The following is an 18,886-nucleotide window of genomic DNA, read 5'->3' as shown; positions in this document are numbered from 1 at the left end:
TATATTTATGTTTTCTGCATGGACCAGTCTCGATCATGCTGACAGCTGAGTTAGTCCTGTTAGCCAGGTATTTTCCACTTCTGTTTTAAAGTGTGAAAGAAAGAAAAGAAAAGAAAAGAAAAGAAAGAAAGAAAGAAAGAAAGAAAGAAAGAAAGAAAGAAAGAAAGAAAGAAAGAAAGAAAGAAAGAAAGAGTGAGTCTCTTTATCCAGGTGCTCATATACCAAATGAAAATGTGGTTCCAAATCACTCTGGCAGCCCCATCTTTAGCACTAGTTATAACATGTCTTGCATCAGAGGTAGGTAATAACATGCCTGTTTCCTTCCCTTTCATGTAAACTCCAAGAACTCAGGGCCTTGGCCCTGCTCATGTTTGCATACTCTCTGCACAGCTTCCTTCAAACCACTTGTCTTCCATCAAGGGTCCTCAAACTGATTTCCATACTCCTCCACACACCCCATGTTCCTCCCCAGGAATTCACAGGACTGAGTATGTCACATATGTCATAGGATTTAGAAGTGAGAAGGATCTGAGATCTTGGGCAAGTTCCTTGCCCTCTTCTGGTACCTCAGACGCCTTGTCTATAAAATGTTGGGTAATGATACATCCCTCAGAGAGCCACAGAAGGACAAAATCTGATAAATTATGGAAAGTGCAGGGCACCTGGCTGGCTCAGTGGTTGAGTGCCTGCCTTTGGCCCAGATCGTGATCCTGGGGTCCTGGGATTGAGTCCCACGTCAGGCTCTCTGCAGGAACCCTGCTTCTTCTTCTTCCTATGTCACTGCCTCTCTCTGTGTGTCTCTCATGAATAATTTTTTTTTTAATTATGGAAAGCACTTGTGTGACAGGAACCTCAAAAACACTCAACAATCACTTTTGTTAAAAAGAAAAAAAATGGAATACATGAAAACAAACCCACCAAAAAATTGCTTAATCCTCTACCCACTGGAGGAGATTAAAGAATCATACAGCTGTCTTTCTCATCTGAAGCTCATCCAGGTCCCAAATGCCTGGGTAGAGATTCAGAACCTTCAGGGATTGCACCAAAGCCACTGAACCTCAAACCAAGGGTAAGGGAGGTCTAGCAAAGCTCGCTGTGGCAGGCAGGCAGGCAGGTCAGCGCGGAGCCACCGAAGCTCTGGTCAGCTATGAACAAAGGAGTGAGGACAAGCGACAGGGAAACCAAAAAGCAACCACCTGAAATCACTCCAACCAGAACAGGGCTTTGGGGCACCAAGTGCAAACAGGGAGATGGTTCAAAGTACCTGACTCCTCCCAACTGGGAGCCTGGAAGCAGGTTGACTAGTATAAGCCGCCACTCCCTAGCTGACCCTGGCCAGATCTGCTATTGTTCATTGAGGATGCTGGGAATTGAGTCACCGTGGCATTGTCCAAATGCGCTATCAGGAGGAAACAGCTGGACAGCCCAACACCAAGTGCAGGAAACCCCAACCTCCACCAGGGCTCCCCTCAGAGCCCCCACCCTGCTTGGGAGGCCCAGCATCCTGCTCGCCTAATCCCTCAGAGACCCCTGATCAACCCCAAGGCCTCCACAGTCTGAACAGACCTCTCTGTTTCCTGCCTCCGTTTGCCAGGGACAAAATACACATTCTTTGTGTGGCATTTTGGCAACACTACTAGGGACAGGGAGGTGGGGGGCCCCTGGGTTCAACCTGCCAGTAAACAGAAACCAAGGTGCAATCAAACGGGAAAGGGAGGACACACAATGACACTGAATCAAGTGGAAGAGGACATATGTATGGCAAGGAGAGGGTTTTTCTCAAGACCCAAACATGAGTGAGCGGATGCCACCTCACTGCAACGTTGCACTCCGGTGGGGCTAGAGACACCCCTCTGGAGAGAAGAATTCTTGTCAGTTTCTGTATCTAGAGACTTGACCAGGGTCTCCTGCACTCCCACAGAGGACCCAAAAATCCCTGCTGGGATTTAGAAATAACTCAGAGAAGCAGCTGGATGGCTCATGGTTTAAGGTCAGAAAGAGACGAGTCTGACTCCTGCCTTGAATACTGCATAGCTGTGCAACCTATGTGGTGTGAGTTATATCACATACCTAACCACAGGCAAGTAGAAAACTCAAATTGACGATGCCAGCAGGATTAACAGGCACAGTCCCACCTGGTGTCAACTCGGATGGGGGGGTCACGAAAGCACACACCCCACCTAGACTGGTGGCTGAGACTCAGATCCAGCCAATCGTTGCCACTGACCAGCATGGCCTCCATGTAACCAGACTTTTCATCTCTAAAGAGCTCCCAAATCTCTACTTTTGTGAAACCTCTTCCACGTTTAAATTAAAAACAAAAAACAAAAAACAAGAACACCAACGGGGCCCAAACAAAATACATCTGTGGCCTGGATCTGATTTAGGGCCACTGGACTGAACTGCCACCTCGGCTCCTCAACCCTAGGTTCCTTTTCTTCAAGACGAGGGTAAATACAAGTGCCTGGTGTGGGAAGGGTTCGACAGATAGGCCCATCACACTTCACACTGTGAAATCCACAGAAGTGCTTGACAAGAGTGACTTAACTCAGCCAAGCTAGAAGGGCCTCGAGGAACACCCACCCCAACCTTCTCATTCTATTGAGAGGAAATGTCAGAGAGGGCCTGTGGCTGACCCAAGGTCTGCAAATGAGCCCATGGCAAGAGGGGGGCTGGACCCAGGTCCCGGGACAGTCACCTAAGCTGCACAGGCCCGAGCAGCCCCTCCTAGTTACAGACTCAGTTTACCCCAGATGCCTCCGTACCTGCCCCTCACAAGTGCTGGTCTTGCCAAGAGCTGTGGGCAGCTCCCCCAAGGCCACATCTTTGCCTCACTACCAGAACTCAGCCTCACACCAGACAGGTGACAAGCCTCACCTGCTGTAACCTGACCGATGATGAAACTCAGCAGTGATGCTCCTCCTCCCTCCTCCCCCTGCATCCCAGCATTCCTCAGGCTGGCCCTGTGCCAGGCTCAGTCCTCTGACCTATCCCAACCCAGTACAGCAGGGGGTTGGGGGGTAAAGGAAGACTGGGCATGAAAGAGATGGAGGTGACATCAACAAGCAGAGAGGACAGACAGGGGACAAGGAGCCCTGAAGAAAATGAGGCAGGCCAGCAGGCCAGGAAGTGTGCTTGGGGCCAGATGGCTTGGTACAGCTGGAGGAGAGAGAGTGATTGGAGGGTAGGGGGCCGGGAGAGAGGGCCAGAAAGGATGGTGTGGCTGCTGCTGGGACAAAGGTCCCCAGGCTGAGAGGGCTCTGGACGAGCTCCCTGCTAGGTTTCTGCCACACAAAGGTGCTAATTAGGCAGAGGGAAGCCCATCCTGCCAGGCATAACCAGCCGCCTTCCAGAGCCAAAGAGCTTGTTCCTGGGGTGAAGGAGCCTGCCAAGGTTGCATCCTGTCCCCAGGCCCCCGGGGGTATCCTGTTCAAACCTGCTCTTACCGGAACACTTTTCACCCTTGGTGTCTCAGAGTAACGGCCCTGGAACATCTCTTGGCCCTTCCACAGCATACATTAGAGCCTGCCAATTAACTCTAGCTGAGAGGCAGACCTTAACCTCCAAGGGGCAACCAGGAAAGTAGAGGAGGAGTTTGGGCTCCGAATCCCCCCACCACGGAGGCTTCTCAGGGTGTAGAACATGGAGGAAAACCAACCCCTCATGTGACAGCAAGGCCCAGAACAGGGAGCGACGTGCCCAAGGTCACAGTATCAGTCGATGCAGACAGACACCTGGCTCTGGAGGCACCAGCTGGCAGGCCTGTGATGACAGGACACCACCGCCGCCCCAGGCCCCCACCCGGGCATCCCACGCTCTCACCCAAAAACACCTCCAGAGCACAGCCAACACTGCTGCAGCACCTCACCGCCCCGTCCCCCTTCTCACACTTCTCACAGAAGCCCAAGGTCACACACACCTTCTAGCACAGGTCTCTCTCGCACGCTGATGGCTCCAATCTCGAGCGGCAGCAGAGAAGTGGGTAGGACGTGTCAGCAGCCACCTGTGGGAAGTTCTCAAGTTAAATATCCCATGGGGCTGGGGTGGGCAGGGATGAAGGAGGAAGAGGGATGATGGAAGAGGGCAAGGCTGAGACCACCAGCAGAAAGCACACACAAACATCACGTGGCTGAGAGAGAGGGCTTCACCACAGTGCTCTGGAGAAACCAGAGAGAGATTTGGAGACTCCAACAGGTTTCATAGGGCTCACAATCAGGCTTCCCCTCCAGGAAGGGACACAGACTCTGGAATCTCCCAGATTGGAGTTTAAATGCTTCTCTGGGGCATCCCACCGTATGACCTCAGGGGGCAGCTAATGAGCCCCTCTGAGTCTGGTTTCCTCATCTTATAAAGGAGTACCTGAGGCATAAAGGGAACGCAATGACTGATGGTTATTCACGTCACTGGGGCTTTCTGCACTAAACTGCCTTCACCCCTTTATGAGCATCCTGAGGGCAAAAGGCATAGGCACTTGTCCAGTTAGGGGTCAGAGGATGAGCTGTGAGAACATTCATCTGTGACTGACTTTCTAAATAACATCTGACCTACCTTTCCTGCAGGTGTTGTAAGCCAAGGGGCCTGGGTGTGCTCACAGTGTCACAAGGAGGGTGCTCAGCATCATGGTCACCCCCCTCCAGACCATGGCCCACGGTTCCTGAGGGCAGGATGACAGTCCCCTGAGCCCTTGGCCCTGTGGCCTCCAGCTCTCCCATATCATCCACCAAAGTCCTGTCTTTATAACCTGTTTGTCTCACTTGATAGATGGTGCCTGGTGCCTCTTCCCCTCTCTGGAGGACAGAGAGAAGTAGAGGGAGGGATAAATGTGTTTCCACAGATTATGGATGAGGAGACGGAGGCAGGGACGTGAAACTGGGGTTCCTGAGCACTCAACCTGAGGTTGGTTCTCATTCGGAGGCTGGGAGCTGTGGAGACACTGGTCTGGAGTGGGAGGGAGGGAACATGAAGAAATCTGAGGGTGAGTGCCACAGGGATGAGCTCACACCAAAGTTTTCCCATATTTGTCAATAAATATACACTAGATATCTTTGTTCCATTAAGAAAAAAGAGGGATCAGATAATCCAATAGGAAAGATAGAAATCATCCTTACCATCTTCCTCACCACCGCTAACAGCTACACAGCTTCCCGTGGGCCAGGCAGGTTCTAGATGCTTCACACATATTAACTCACTTAATATATTGTCACAATGACCTTGTGAAACAGATCCTTCACTATCTCCATTTCACAAGTGAGAAAGGGTCTTAAAGAACTTGTCCAGGGCCATTGCAGGGAGCAGCCGGGCTGAGATCTGAACCAGGAAATCAGATTCCCTACGCTGCCTCTCACCTCCAGGTCTCCCCTCACCTCCTAAGCCCCCCAGGTGACAGCTTGGAGGCAAGCTCTCAGGCCCCGAGGTTCCAGTACCTGCAGCAACTGCCTCCCAAAGTGCTCCTTCAACTGGGGGAGCCGGACTCAGATCTGCCAGATGGACTCCACACAGATGTTTCTTCTGGTCCCTGGCCTCGGCCTTTTGCCTTCACCTCTAGGCAGAGAGGAAGTAAGGAGGCAGGGGCCAGAATTTACCATGATCTTCTGTTCCTGCTGACTCAGAATCCCAGAACAGATGGACAGGGGAATTTCTGAATGAGTAACTAACCACAGAAGAATAAAGTTATGTAAATCAGCCTACAGCCCAGGAGAAAACTAGGCATGGGCTTTTGAAAATTCAGGCAAAGGAAGTGGGAAAGGCTCAAAATGTGTGTTCCGTCACTGTCTGCCTCGGGGCAGAGCCAGGCCTGTTGTGGGTTTCTAGACTACTCCTGATTTACAAAGCTAGAGGTTTTTACCCCACGGGCAGCAGCAGAGGAACTGCTAAACACATTTGTATTTCTCCCACCAAAAGAAGAGGGAGGCCCTAGGACACAAAAATCAGACAAATGATGGAGCTCTGAGTCCTCTCCCTTCCTCATGTTGTTTTTGCTAAAGTGCTTTTATTAACAGGCTGCTTGTCACCATTTCCCTCCAGCAGCTTCTAAAACTGAGCCCAAGAAATGTATCAACAGCTCTGCCCCAGCAGGACAGGAGGTAATGGTGGGGAACACTCAAACTCTCCATTACAAACCCTTTCAGCAGAGGGGGCTGCCCCTGCAACGCCCAGGAGGGAGCTAGATGATCAGGGCGGTCTGTGCTGCCCTGCCTAGACTGAGCTTGGAGAGCAAGAGGGAGAGAATGGGGCAGCGCCAGTGGCCCAGCGGTTTGGCACTGCCTTCAGCCCGGGGTGTGATCCAGGAGACCCGGGATCGAGTCCCGGGTCAGGCTCCCTGCATGGAGCCTGCTTCTCTCCCTCTCCATCTCCCTCTGCCTATGTGTGTGTCTCTCTCTCTGTCATGAATAAATATATAAAATCTTTTTTTTTCTTTAAAAAAAGAGGGGGAGAATGGATAAGCTTTAGCTGGAATTTTATTTTTTCCATAATCTTGAATGAAGTTATCTTTCCTTCTTGAGCACTTTCTTCCATAAAACTGTCCTGCTGGTAAAGGTGAAGATTTGTCACCGTCGTAGGCTTACAACTCATTCTGGCACTTGGTCTGCATTCATTTCCAATGGGGAAGGCTCAGGCTGGGTCCAGGAAGCTACAAACAAGCTGGAGTGCATCCAAAGGCAGCCACTGGGGCAGCAGGGTCTCCAAATGAAGTTATCTGAGAGACAGCTGGTGGAGCTGGAGAAGAGATTGGGTGGCAGGGTGGGGGTGGGGGGTTGTCAAAGACTCCCAGGTTGTCATGTGGACAAGGAAGCAGGCTCTCTCTCTCTCTCTCTCTGTCTCAGCTGGCAGAGACAAGGCCAAAGGAGAGGCAGACCTGAAAACCAGGGCTGCCCAGCAATCAGAGGGAGTGTTCGTCACTGGGAACATCCAAGCAGAAGCTAGCTACTAGCTACTGGGCTGCAATCCAATGCAAGCCATGCGTGAGAAGGGGAAACCCTGAGGACCCCTCCTCCTCTGAGGATCTATCTCTCCTTTATGACAGTTCCACACAGTGAGGAGTGGGGTGACCTCAGGAATACAGGGTCTGTTGACTGGTTTTGTACTATTCTCATGTATGCTCAGCACTTCACACATGACCTTGCCATAACCGTGTAAAGGAACGTACTATGCCTGCCACACAGGAGGTGCCCATAAGAGATCTGCTGAATGAGAGGTGAATGTGTAAATGGATCCCTTTTACCAAGGACAAAACTGAGGCCTGCAGAGACTAAGTGCCTTGCCAATGTCAAGTATCTGGGCAGCAGCACAGTTGGGCTGTGCCCTGCATTCTGAGCCCCAGGGCCTGTGTCCTGATTCACTGCAGTGCTCGCTACGGCATCTGCCTTCAGAGACCTGTTAGAGTCCACGGGCCATGACCAAATGTAACCAGCACATCACTAACTGGCAAGTTCTGCTTTCCAAATATGTTCCAAGAAGCAGGCATTGCTCTTATACAAGAAAATAACAAAATTTATCCAGATGTCCAGATCAGCCCACCATCCAACAACTAAAGCTGTGGCCACTGAAGAACCAAGTGGCCAATCAAAAAGACAAGCAGTAGAAGAGTCAGTCAAAAGATTAAAATAGGGATCCCTGGGTGGCGCAGCGGTTTGGCGCCTGCCTTTGGCCCAGGGCGCGATCCTGGAGATCCGGGATCGAATCCCACGTCAGGCTCCCGGTGCATGGAGCCTGCTTCTCCCTCTGCCTGTGTCTCTGCCTCTCTCTCTCTCTCACTGTGTGCCTATCATGAATAAAAAAATAAATAAATAAATAAATAAATAAAATAAAATAAAATTAAAAAACAAAAGATTAAAATGAATTAGTCGTCTGTGAAGCTGTAGGGAAACTGGAACCCTTACACGCTGCTGGTTGGGGTGGAAGATAGTACAGCTGCTTTGGAGAACAGTCTGGTAGCTCCTTAAGAGGCTCAACACACAGTTACCATACCACCCAGCAATTCCCCTTCTAGGTATTTGTCCAAGAGAAATAAAGACACACGTTCACAGAAAAAATTGGGCATGGAAGCACCTCGGTGGCTCAGTCGGTTAAGCATCTGCCTTCGGCTCAGATCATGATCCCAGAGTCCTGGGATAAAGCCCTGTGTCAGGCTCCCTGTTCAGTGGGGAATCTGCTTCTCCCTCTCCCTTTGCCCCTCCCCTTGCTTCTACTTTGTCTCTCAAATAAAATCTTTTTTTTTTTTTTAATTGTGCATGGATGTTCAGAGCAGCATTGGCCATAACAATCTAAAGGTGGAAACAACTCAAATGCCTATCAACTGAGGAATGAATATGGACAAACAAAATGTGGTATGTCCATGCAATGCACTATTGTTTGGACTTAAAAGGAAATTCTTTTTTTTTTTTTTAAGATTTTATTCATAGGGAAAGGGAGAAGCAGACTCCCTGCTGAGCCAAGAATCCTGGGATCATGACTCAAGCTAAAGGCTAACATTTAACCAACTGAGCTACCCAGGTACCCCTTAAAAGGAAATTCTAACACAGGCTACAACGAGGGTGAACCTTGAGAATATCATGCCAAGGTCAAAACCATAGGTAAAAGACCACCTATAATATGATTTCATTTATATGAAATGTCCAGACTAGGCCAATCTATATAGGCAAAAAGTATGTTCGTAGGGTCGTTTGGGGGGATGGGCATGACTGTCAATGGGCAGAGGTTTCTTTCACAGGGGATGAAATGTTCTCAAATTGATAGTAAGGAGAGTCACACAGCTGAGAGTATGCTAAAAACCAGTGAATTGTTCACTTTAAATGGGTGGATTTTATGGTATGTAAATTATACCTTAATAATAAAGTGGTTTTTAAAAGAAGAATCAGTTGGCCATCTTCTTCAATTTTAACAGTTAAAGGGAGTCTGATAAGGGATAGAGATTAAGGAGTAAATCAAGGGAAGGCAGCAGCTCATGAACTCATTGCCTCTTACCATGTCCAAGATGTTGTTTGTTCAACAAATACTTATGAGAACCTACTGTAAGTCATGCACTACGCTACATCAGAGGTCAATAAATGACAGGCTGCTGGCCAAATCCAGCCCACTGCCTATACAGCCTGCAAACTAAAAGTGGTTTTTCCATTTTTATGAGGTTGGAAAAAATCAAAAGCAGAATAATATTTCACGACACGTGGAAATTATATGAAATTCCCATTTTGCTGTCCATAAATAAATTTTATTGGAACCCAGCCACACTCATTCACCTACACATTGTCGATGGCCACTTCCGTGCTGCAAGGGCAGAGCCGAGTAGCTACAACAGAGACTGGACAGTGGGCAAAGCTTAAAATATTTATAATCATGTCCCTTATAGGCAAAATGTCCCAACTCCTATGCTAGAACCTACAGACACAGTAGAGGAAGAGGGATGAGCCACAGCAGCCCAGGACTCTGTCTCCTGGAGTTTATGGTCCAAGGAGAAAGACATTCAAGTCTGAAGACCACACGGGTGAATGTACAGTTATAAATGGAGAGAAAAGTTCTGAAGGAAAGAACCCACAGACCAATGAGCGCACAAAACAAAGGCACTGACCCTGGCCAGGGATCAGAGAAGGCCTTGTGGGCAGACTTAACTGACACCTGAAGGAACATATGGGAGTCACATGTGCAGAGGCCCTGGGGAAAGGGAGCATGTGTGCAGCCTGGAGAAGAGCTCGAAGGCCACCAGGCCTGCAGTACAGAGTAGAAGGCGTGTCTTTAGGGGTCAGTGATGCTCCCAAGTCTGTGCTCCCCTGGACACTGTGGGAAGGGGGCTGAGAGCCACTTAAGAGTGGCAACTGGGTACAATCCCTGTGCTCGATGATCTAAGTAGACACAGGTGGGAGTCCTCATCAACAGAAAAAAATATTTCTTGATCATCTAACAAAGTACCCCTCACTTTCTTTATCCAGCACCATATAGGACACCAAACAGGAAAAAGAGGCAATCTGAGACTTCAAAGGAGGACACATGTAGTTGAAGAAACAAGCCCCAAGTCCTTGGCTTGGCTCCTCATCGTTGTGCTCACCCGATGCCCAGAATGTGCTTCTCCAGAGACCACAGAGGACTGCTCTCTTGATTCCCTAAGGTCCCTAGATCCCTGGATGAGAGGCTCTTTCTGCCACCTTACTCAAAACAACTCTGCCCTGCTGCCCTCCCACAGGCCCCATGTCCTCCCTAGGCCCTAGGCCTGAGCCTGCTTTGTTTGCACCACCACACTCGACTCTGCCTGTAATGCAAGTATCTGTTCATTGAGCCACCCTGCCGAGAGAAGACAAGCTTTATGAGGACAGGAACTTTGTTTTTCCCCTACTCTGTTCCCAATACCAAGACCTGACATGGAGTCAGCTCTCTAATTAATATTTATGGAATAAGTGCAAACACAAACACTTAAACACTAAAGGGTAAATGCCCTTGACCAGTGACCTTTGGCAAGTTACTTCTTTATGGCTCCATCTCCATATTAGAAAAATAAAAATAAGGGGTGCCTGGGTGGTTCAATCAGTTAAGCATCTGCCTTCAGCTCAGGTCATGATCTCAGGGTCCTGGGATGGAGCCCCAGGACCCCCAACCCCTGCTCAGTGGGGAGTCTGATTCCCCTCTGCTTCTCCCTCCCTCTCCACTCATGTTCTCTCTCTCTCTCTCTAATAAATAAAACCTTAGGAAAAGAAAAGAAAAAGAACATAAATACCTACTCGGTAAGTAAGTAAGGTAATGCACATAAATGTTGATCACGACTTGTCATTGTCACCCTGCGTCACGGGTATATTTTGTGTCACATGTTCACAGAGGCATTTTAAATATGTATCCTATTTCATTCTCATGTAAACTCCCATGAGATAGATTTCATTACCAATTCCCTTTGGGAAGAGGGGGAAATTGAAGCTCAGGGATACCAGGTAAACTGTCCAAGGTCACACGGTGAGTAAGCAACAGAATTAACATTCACACTGGCACCATCCGGCTTCAAGGTCTGTGCTCTTTCTTTCTGCCCAGCTGCAAACTCAAACAGCCAAAGGCTGCTGCGGACAGGGAGTCAGGCTTATCCTGGAGCATGAGGACTGTTCATGAAGGAGGTGAGCTCAGATTCTGTTCTGAAGGACTGAAGGGATTCAGATGTCAGATGAGCACAAGGGCAGACAAAAGGCATTCTACGTCCAAAAAAAAAAAAAAAAAAGGAGGTGGGAGCAGTTCTTTCCCATTAGAGACCTATGCTGTCACAATACGAGCAAGAGAGGACAGTGGTGGAATCACAGGCCTAGCACTTGGGAACCTTGGATGCGTCCTGTCTAGCCACTGGCTTTATAGAGCAAGATACCAATGTCCAAGGAGGTAGAGTCCTTGAAAGGCTGCAAAAGCCACAGATTGTACCCCTGCCCCTATGCACTCAGGATCATCTTCTAAACGAGATGCATTCTTATTCTTCTTCATTTAATTACTTTTCAAAAACTATAGGAGTAATGCATGCTTGCCGCAGCCAGAGAAAATAAACCAAGATGAGGGAAAAGCCCACCATGTCCCACCACTAGCCATAAACTCTGTTAAACAGTTTTATATTTAACAGGTGTGGAGTTACATCAAGCGGCTGGCATTATCAGAACAGTTCGGACCCGGGGTAAATTGTAGTTTTGTTTCCGTTTTTATGTCCAAGTCTCTTTGCAATTCGTTTATTTGTTCCCTCACTCACTCGGCCAGTGACTACCGAGCTCTCATGTGTAACGCACACAGCTCCAGGTACCAGGGACTCTGCCAGGAGCAGATATAATAAAATGGTCCATCATTCCTTTCCCACAAACGCTGAAGAAACACCAGTGTGTGAAAAACAACATATAAGGGCAACTAACCATATCAACTCTGCTGTGGCTTAACCTCTCAGGAAGAATTCGTGCGCTTACCTGTGCTGCCCCCCGAACTTCACTAAAACAAGAATGAAGAGACTTTTGAAGGCATAAACCCACAATCTCAAAGACAGCAGAAGGAGAGATGATAGCCATAGCCACACAATTAGAGAGACTGGAGGGCACAAGGACAAATGCTAATTCACTTAGGAGACTTGGGAGCACTGAATCCTAAAGCACCGGCATCCCAGGAGGCATGGGGACTGACAGCACCACGGAGGCCTGATTATAAGTGTGCCTGAGAAAGAGTCCCAAGCCCCTAACCTCCTCCCCAACTTCTCTCAGGCAGGCCAGTGTCCCACACCATCCCAGGGGTTTATTCTTTGGAGAGGACAAAGTGGAAGATGTGCGGACTGGGGAAGCAACAGAGGGAAGTGCTGAACACCACGCTGGAAACAGCTAAGTTGACGTACAGAAGACTGAAATCCCTGCCCTCTCCCCATTAGGCTCCTGAGCACAGGGGGTCAGACTTAGACTTTCCAGGCAGACTAGCAGAAGAGTCTCCTCTAGGAAATCTGGATAGCTAAGAGAAATCCCTAAGATACTTACCAGGTTCTAAGTGAAACAGGCCTGCCAGGTCACCCTACATGAGGCCCAGAATCCACAAGAGCCCCCCACATAAAAACACACAGACCGTAATGCCCCACACAGATATATACAGCCCACCAAGGGTCCCTGGACCTCTGGAGAAAGCCGGTCCCAGGGAAGACAAAGGAAAAGTGCACACGCACATGCACACACGCACGCGTGCATGCGCGTCACACACACACACACACACACACACACACACACACACACACCTTCCAGGCAATGGTAAGGAAAAATCCTTCCCTTTAAAATATAACTATCATGATTAGCATCAGAGAAATGAGAGGTGATACTGCATCCATAAAACCAAAACAGGCTGCTATTTTTAAAAAAAGATGTATCTAGAAAACAGAACTCTTACAAATGAAAAATATGCTAATTAACATGAAAACCCAATACAAGCCCAGATGATAAAGCTGAAGAAATCTGCCAGAAAGGGGTGAGAAGAGGAGAGAGGAAGAGAATAAATCACAGGACCAATCTGGGAGATTCAGTGTCCAAATTCTAGGAGCTCCAGAGGAAAGAAGAAAGAAAAACAGCAGAAGGAAATCATCAATGAAGTAATTCCAGAAAGTTTCCCAGAACTGAACAATGTGTTTCAAGACAGAGAGGTCCGTCCCCGAGTGCCCTGGATGGACATGTACCTATAATAAAGCTATGTCTCTTGTGAAGTTCCATAGCTCCAAAGACTTTCACACAGGACACTGGCAACTCCAGAGAGAAAAATCCTTTGTTATCCACAAAGGATCAAAATGGGAATGGCATTGGGGCACCTGGGTGGTTCAGCTGACTGAGCAACCAACTCTTGGTTTCCCCTCAGGTCATGATCTCAGGGTGGTGAGATCAAGCTCTGTGTTGGGCTCTGCACTCACAGTCTGCTTGAGATTCTCTCTCTCTCTCTCTCTCTGAGTCTTCCCCTCCCCTGCTCACATGTACACATGCTCTCTCTCTTTCTAAAATAAATAAAATATTTATTTAAAAATTGGGAATGGGGATGCCTGGGTGGCTTAGTGGTTGAGCATCTGCCTTTGGCTCATGGCCTGATCCCAGGGTCCAGAGATTGAGTCCCACATCGCGCTCCCCGCACGGAGCCTGCTTCTACCTCTACCTACATCTCTGCCTCTCTCTCTCTCTCTCTCTGTCTCTGTCTATGAATAAATAAAATCTTTTTTAAAAATGGGCAATGGCATTAGACTTCTGGACAGTAATCCTGGAACTGAAAAGAAAATTAAGCGATATTCTGAATACATACAAAAAAAATCCCAAACCAAATGGCAATAGGGTGTGAGTACAGAATGAAAGCCTTTTCAGATCTGTAAGGCCAACATTTACAGAGCACCTTTCAGGTGGCCCATTGCATTTCCTGCATAAAGGGCAAATTTCTCACTGCCTATCCCACGAGGCTCTAAGCTAGAGACTCCTCTGGAAAGCTTCAGCACAAGTAGTTACATAGGAAAGGGGGAAGCAAAGGACACTTAGTGGAAGCCCAGGACAATGACAATGGATCCTTAAGACTAAGTTAAGGAGGATGTACAGCACAGTGCTGTTCCAGGCAGCAGGAATGCATGCAAAGCCTTGGGGCCCTGTCACCAACCATCAATTTGCTGAGCACCAACAATGGTCCTAGCCAACAGGGGAGACTCAAGTCAGGAACAAATGAACCCACACCCAAATAGCATTAGTGGTATTACCAGGTATTTGGGTTTGTTTTAATCCTCTTTTCTGGAACAAAGTGATATACAAATTAATAAAATATAACCAATCTAAGCATGAAGAATAAGGACATGGAGGCAGGAGGCTGGCTCTGAGTATGATCAAAGAATCCCTGGAGCATCCAGTAGCCTGACAGGGCACAGATCACCATGAAGCCAGTGCCATGACAGGAAGGGGAAGCCAGACCCAACAACAAGCAGGCAAAGGCCCTGGATGAAGGGTACTCGGCATCTAGGTCCCAGGCGGGGGCAGGGAGGGTCTCTATACTTGGGCTGTCTCTCCTCACCCCCACCTTAGACTGGCAGAGCTTTTAGGCTCAGAAAGATCCCGGAGCCAGGTGACTAGAAAGATGGCCAGAGTCAACCAATTGGTCAGCCAAACCGGCTGGGAAGGCAAGTCAAATTTCCAGGCCACCTCCCACCTTTTACAGACTTGCCTGGCCTCCCAGGGTCTTCATACAGATTCTTACTTGCTGGATGGAGAGGGCAGGAGGACCCCCACCAGAGCCCAGTAATCTCTGTCCCACCCTTCCCTCACTCTGACTCAAATGGATAAGGGCAGCTTTCTAGATAGAGCCCCCACACTTGGAGCCCCCCACACACAGGAGGTGGCAGGAGGCGGCTGCTGGCTCGAGTCTCATTGGATTCCCACAGCCCCGTGACGATGTCATGTTCCACAGGGATGGCATGTCAGCCGCAGTGAGATTTCTGAAATAGAAACAAAGTCAGGGGCCTGTTTGCTTTGCATCTGTGGCTGGTAACCCTCTGGGATCTGAGCAGCCAAGAAGGAGCCATTCCTTCCCAAAATGGCCCTTTTCTACCCTGCAGAACAATGCGCCCTCCTCCCGGGGGGCCCACAGAGGTCTGGCGCTGCGGGTGGTACGTATCCAAGGTTGTGGGGAGCGCGTCCAGCTCCAGCACAGGCTGACACGGTGCTGCCTCCTCCAGTGCTTTCCCTCTTTTTAAGAATCTCCTTCAATTGGCACCGCCAGGGCCACATCGGCACTAGGTAAGAGCAAGAGTCCCAGCTCAGCCCCACCTCCCACAGACTCAGACACCAGAGCACATGGTGGTGCAACCCCCAAGCCCCAGTTTCTCACCTCAGCTCAGCTCTTTCCTCCCTGCCCCACTTCAGGCAAGCTGCACCCAAGCCTGGGCCCGGATCTCTGGCTTCCCTCCCTCACTCCACCCCAGCCTCACTCCCTGACCCCAACTTTCCACCCTGCAGCACATTTTTTTGTTTTTATTAAGTAAACTCAACCCCCAACATGGGGCTCAAACTCACATGCCCAAGATCAAGAGTCCCATGCGCTATGTACGGACTGAGCCAGCCAGGCGCCCTAGCCCTTTAAAAACAAAAAGACAAAAAAACAAAAAAAAAAGGAAAAATCTTCCCACTTCCTTAGGGAGCAATAAATAAGAGGATTATGGAAGTGACATTTTGAAAGAGATCTAAACTACTTGGAAGAAAAGGGAGAGATAAAACACAGGGTACTCTGGCCCAGACTTCACTCAGAAGGAAAGGGAGACTCTGGCTCCAGGAAGGGGAAGACTATCTGCAGCGGCCTCCTGCCTACCTGCCTCCGGGCGCTGAGCTTCCTCCCTCCCTCCTACCCCAGTGATCAGTAGCAAAAAAATCCAGGTCTCTAAGTACAGGGTTTGTCTAATATGCCATACACAAAGACACATGGCCCTCTTGGGCCCTGATAGACTACAGACAGGCACAAATTCCACTCCCCAGGCTGCCTTCCCTCATCTGGAAGCAATTCGCCCCGGCCTCCACCCGACAAGAGCTGAAGGAGAGAGCCTGCCCCTCACCCCTCCTCGGGGGGCCCACTAAACACCTGAGAGGAACCGAAGAACAGGCACAGGGTCAGCCTGACTACCACACCCAGACATTTGTTCACTGCCATCCTAAACAATCCATCCTTTTGCCACTGAAAACTAGACAATGGTCAAGTACACAAACTTTGGGATCAAATGGTCCTAAACTGACAGCCAGCTCTACCAGCTGAGTCTGAGTTTCCTCCCAAGGAAAATTGAAATAGAGTTGTCGGGAAGATAGAATGCCACCGTGCCTGGCACTCAAATAAGCACTTGTTATTCCTGTTACTGCTGCTACTGCATACTCTCAGTCAATTCTCTACATAACAGCCAGTGAGCCTTTTGAAATATAAGGCAGGTCTGTCTCTCCTTGACCAAACTCCCCCATTGGCTCCCACCTCAGCACCGTACAAGCCAAAGTCCTCAAAAAGCCTTTCAAGGCCCTATGTGATCTGAGTACCATGACCTTTCCCTTGCTCACTTTGCTCTGACCGAACAAGCCTCACACACTCCTACCTCAGGGCCTTTACACATCCTATTCCCTCTGCTATGGGATGAACCTCCCCCAGACATCTTCAGGATGGGCTCCATCACCTTCTTCCATCACTGCTAAAATTCACCTCCTCGATAAGGCCTAAGTACACTGTTTAAGCCATAATCCCTGACTTGCCCTATTTGACCACCTCCTCTATTTCATTCTTCTCCATAGCATTTGTCACCACTCAAGATAATACAGAGCTTAAATTATTTGTGTATTTTCTATTTCCCCTACCAAAATATAAGCTCTTGAGGACAGGGATTTTACTTCACTTCTGTATCCATCCCCAGGGCCAGAAAAAGGAGCCCCTCAAACATTCATGGGATGAAAGAGTTTCAGAACACTCAAGGTGAGCTAAGCCGAGGCCAGGATCAGAATCACAGGTCCTCAGCCCCCACTTAGAAGCTGGAAGACCTCTGAGGCTCAGTGGCCTCCCCAAAAAAAAAAAAAAAAATAGTCCTCATTCTAGCCACTCCTCAAGGTCATTGTGGGCAGTGGGCAGGGGGGAATGACCTCCTCGATATGATGGGCAGGGGATAATGCCTGGGAATATGCTTTGATGCTTTCACAGTGGGGCACCCTACAGAAACAGAAGACCCCAAAACGTTCCTCCAGTGGCATCCCCCAGGCCAACTCTCAGTGCCAGGGTGGGGGCCCTGAGAGCTCAGAGGAGATGGGCACAGGGAGGGAGGCACATACACACAGTTCCTGCCTTGATGAACCGGCTAAGTCAGGCGTGAGGTATTCAGAGAGGTGGGCACAGCAGGTACTATTCTCCACCAAACCCCTGGTGCCCAGGACCTGCTTACAGATGACCAACAAATCCCATACTGATAACCACAGAGAGAACAGAAAGATCGCCACTATAAACACCCTGAATAAAGTATTTGTTGACCTAAGACCCTGTGCAGACAACAGCTACCATGCACAACACTGACAAAAATAGTGAATATATTTTTCTTATCTTCAAATCAAGGGTGAACAAGTTTAGGAAACCTTTTTCAGTGAGTGCATTTCAAGAATTAGGCCCAAATACTACCCATCATGACCAACCGCACTCTGTCAATATTAGCTGTAATTATATCATTGTTTTTATTGTTGTGTTGGCAGCCCTCCAACGGAGCAAGCAGGCAGCTGGGAGACAAAACACTTCAGTTTCCCACCTAACAGTGAGGCGCCTGGGCACGCTCCTTCCCCGCTGCAGGTCTTCCTCACCCGTGAAATGGTACAGGACAGGCTGAGGGCAGCATGGGCCTGGCCACACAAACGCTGGGTCTCCTGCCTCTGGGATGCTTTCATTCGGTCGTCAAATGTCTACCAAGGGCCTACGTTGTGCCGGTTGCTGGCTCTATACTGGATGTGCCTAACAAACACGGAGAGCAATGCGCCTTCTCTGCTGGGGCTCCCTTTCCAGTAGGGGTGCTGGCTGATGAGCCCAAATGCAGCTGGGCTCCAGCCCTCCAGGGAGGTCAGTTTCCAGATTATACTCCCTTTGTTCCTAGGGAGGAAGGACTCTCCCTTTGCAAGAGGTGCCGTGCGTCTACTGAGGAAGAGGGTAAGCCCATACTGTCCAGGACTGTGAAAGCTGCTCTGGGAGCAGGAGACTCAAACATTTGTCCTTCAAATGAGCCCATCCCCCAGCTTCCTGGTGGAGCTGCTGTTCTTCCCATTTGCAGAGGAAAAGACAAGGCTCCTCCATGTCAAACTTGTCTGACCAAAGACCAGAGAACCCAAGTCCAAATTCAAGAGTGCTTCTCACGTCCATGACCAGGTATGGCTCAGTAAGCTGAAGGAAGAGGAGCAGCACACCAAGAGAGGCCCTCAGGAGCTCATGGCCACTTGGGGTCAGGCCAGGGTTCTCAACCGCCAGGAAGATTCCTCATTTCAGGCCCACTTCCTGGAAAGTCCTTCCCCCAGAGCCTACCCAGCTGTGACTAACCCCACCCTCCACCCCCGGGCACAGCTGAGTGCTGCAGAAACAATGAGGGGCCCAGGGAGGCACCCCAGATTCCCTAGCACACCCCCCCAAGATGTATGAGTTAGCTGATAGAGGCTCCTTCCACGGAGTGGTAGGGCAACAGCTTCAGGGAAGCAGGAGATGGGGCCCTTGGCCTCTGGGCTCTTCTGAATCGCACACACACACACACACACACACATACACACTCTTTCCTCCAGCCACTGAGCTGCAGACGTATCCTTCCTTCTAGGGCTGGAATCTTATTTGGAGCTCCCTAAAGGCCACCTTAAAAATGAGAAAAGGCAGGTGCTTGAAAACTCTCTTGAGAAATCTGCCAATACCACTACTAAACGGGCCT

General features: G+C 49.3%; 1 protein-coding gene across 14 annotated transcripts in view; it reads right to left on the bottom strand.

Moving 5' to 3' along the window:
- TSPAN9 (tetraspanin 9) overlaps positions 1-18,886 on the bottom strand; it is a 199,706-nt gene that overhangs the window by 154,059 nt on the left and 26,761 nt on the right. For 5 of the 14 annotated variants that reach the window (XM_038576470.1, XM_038576466.1, XM_038576478.1 and 2 more), the window contains one exon: positions 3,920-4,003. The exons of 7 other annotated variants lie outside the window; for them this stretch is intronic. The gene's annotated coding sequence lies outside the window, so the exon portion shown is untranslated. Of the gene's footprint in view, positions 1-3,919; positions 4,004-5,423; positions 5,544-18,886 lie in introns of those variants that run through there. 2 more of the 14 variants (XM_038576468.1, XM_038576472.1) reach the window with 1 other exon arrangement.

This window comes from Canis lupus, chromosome 27 (genome assembly GCF_011100685.1).
Source record: "Canis lupus familiaris isolate Mischka breed German Shepherd chromosome 27, alternate assembly UU_Cfam_GSD_1.0, whole genome shotgun sequence".
Taxonomy (NCBI): Eukaryota; Metazoa; Chordata; class Mammalia; order Carnivora; family Canidae; genus Canis; species Canis lupus.
The sequence above is the reverse complement of the archived record's forward strand: the minus strand, read 5'-3'. Positions and strand labels throughout refer to the sequence as shown.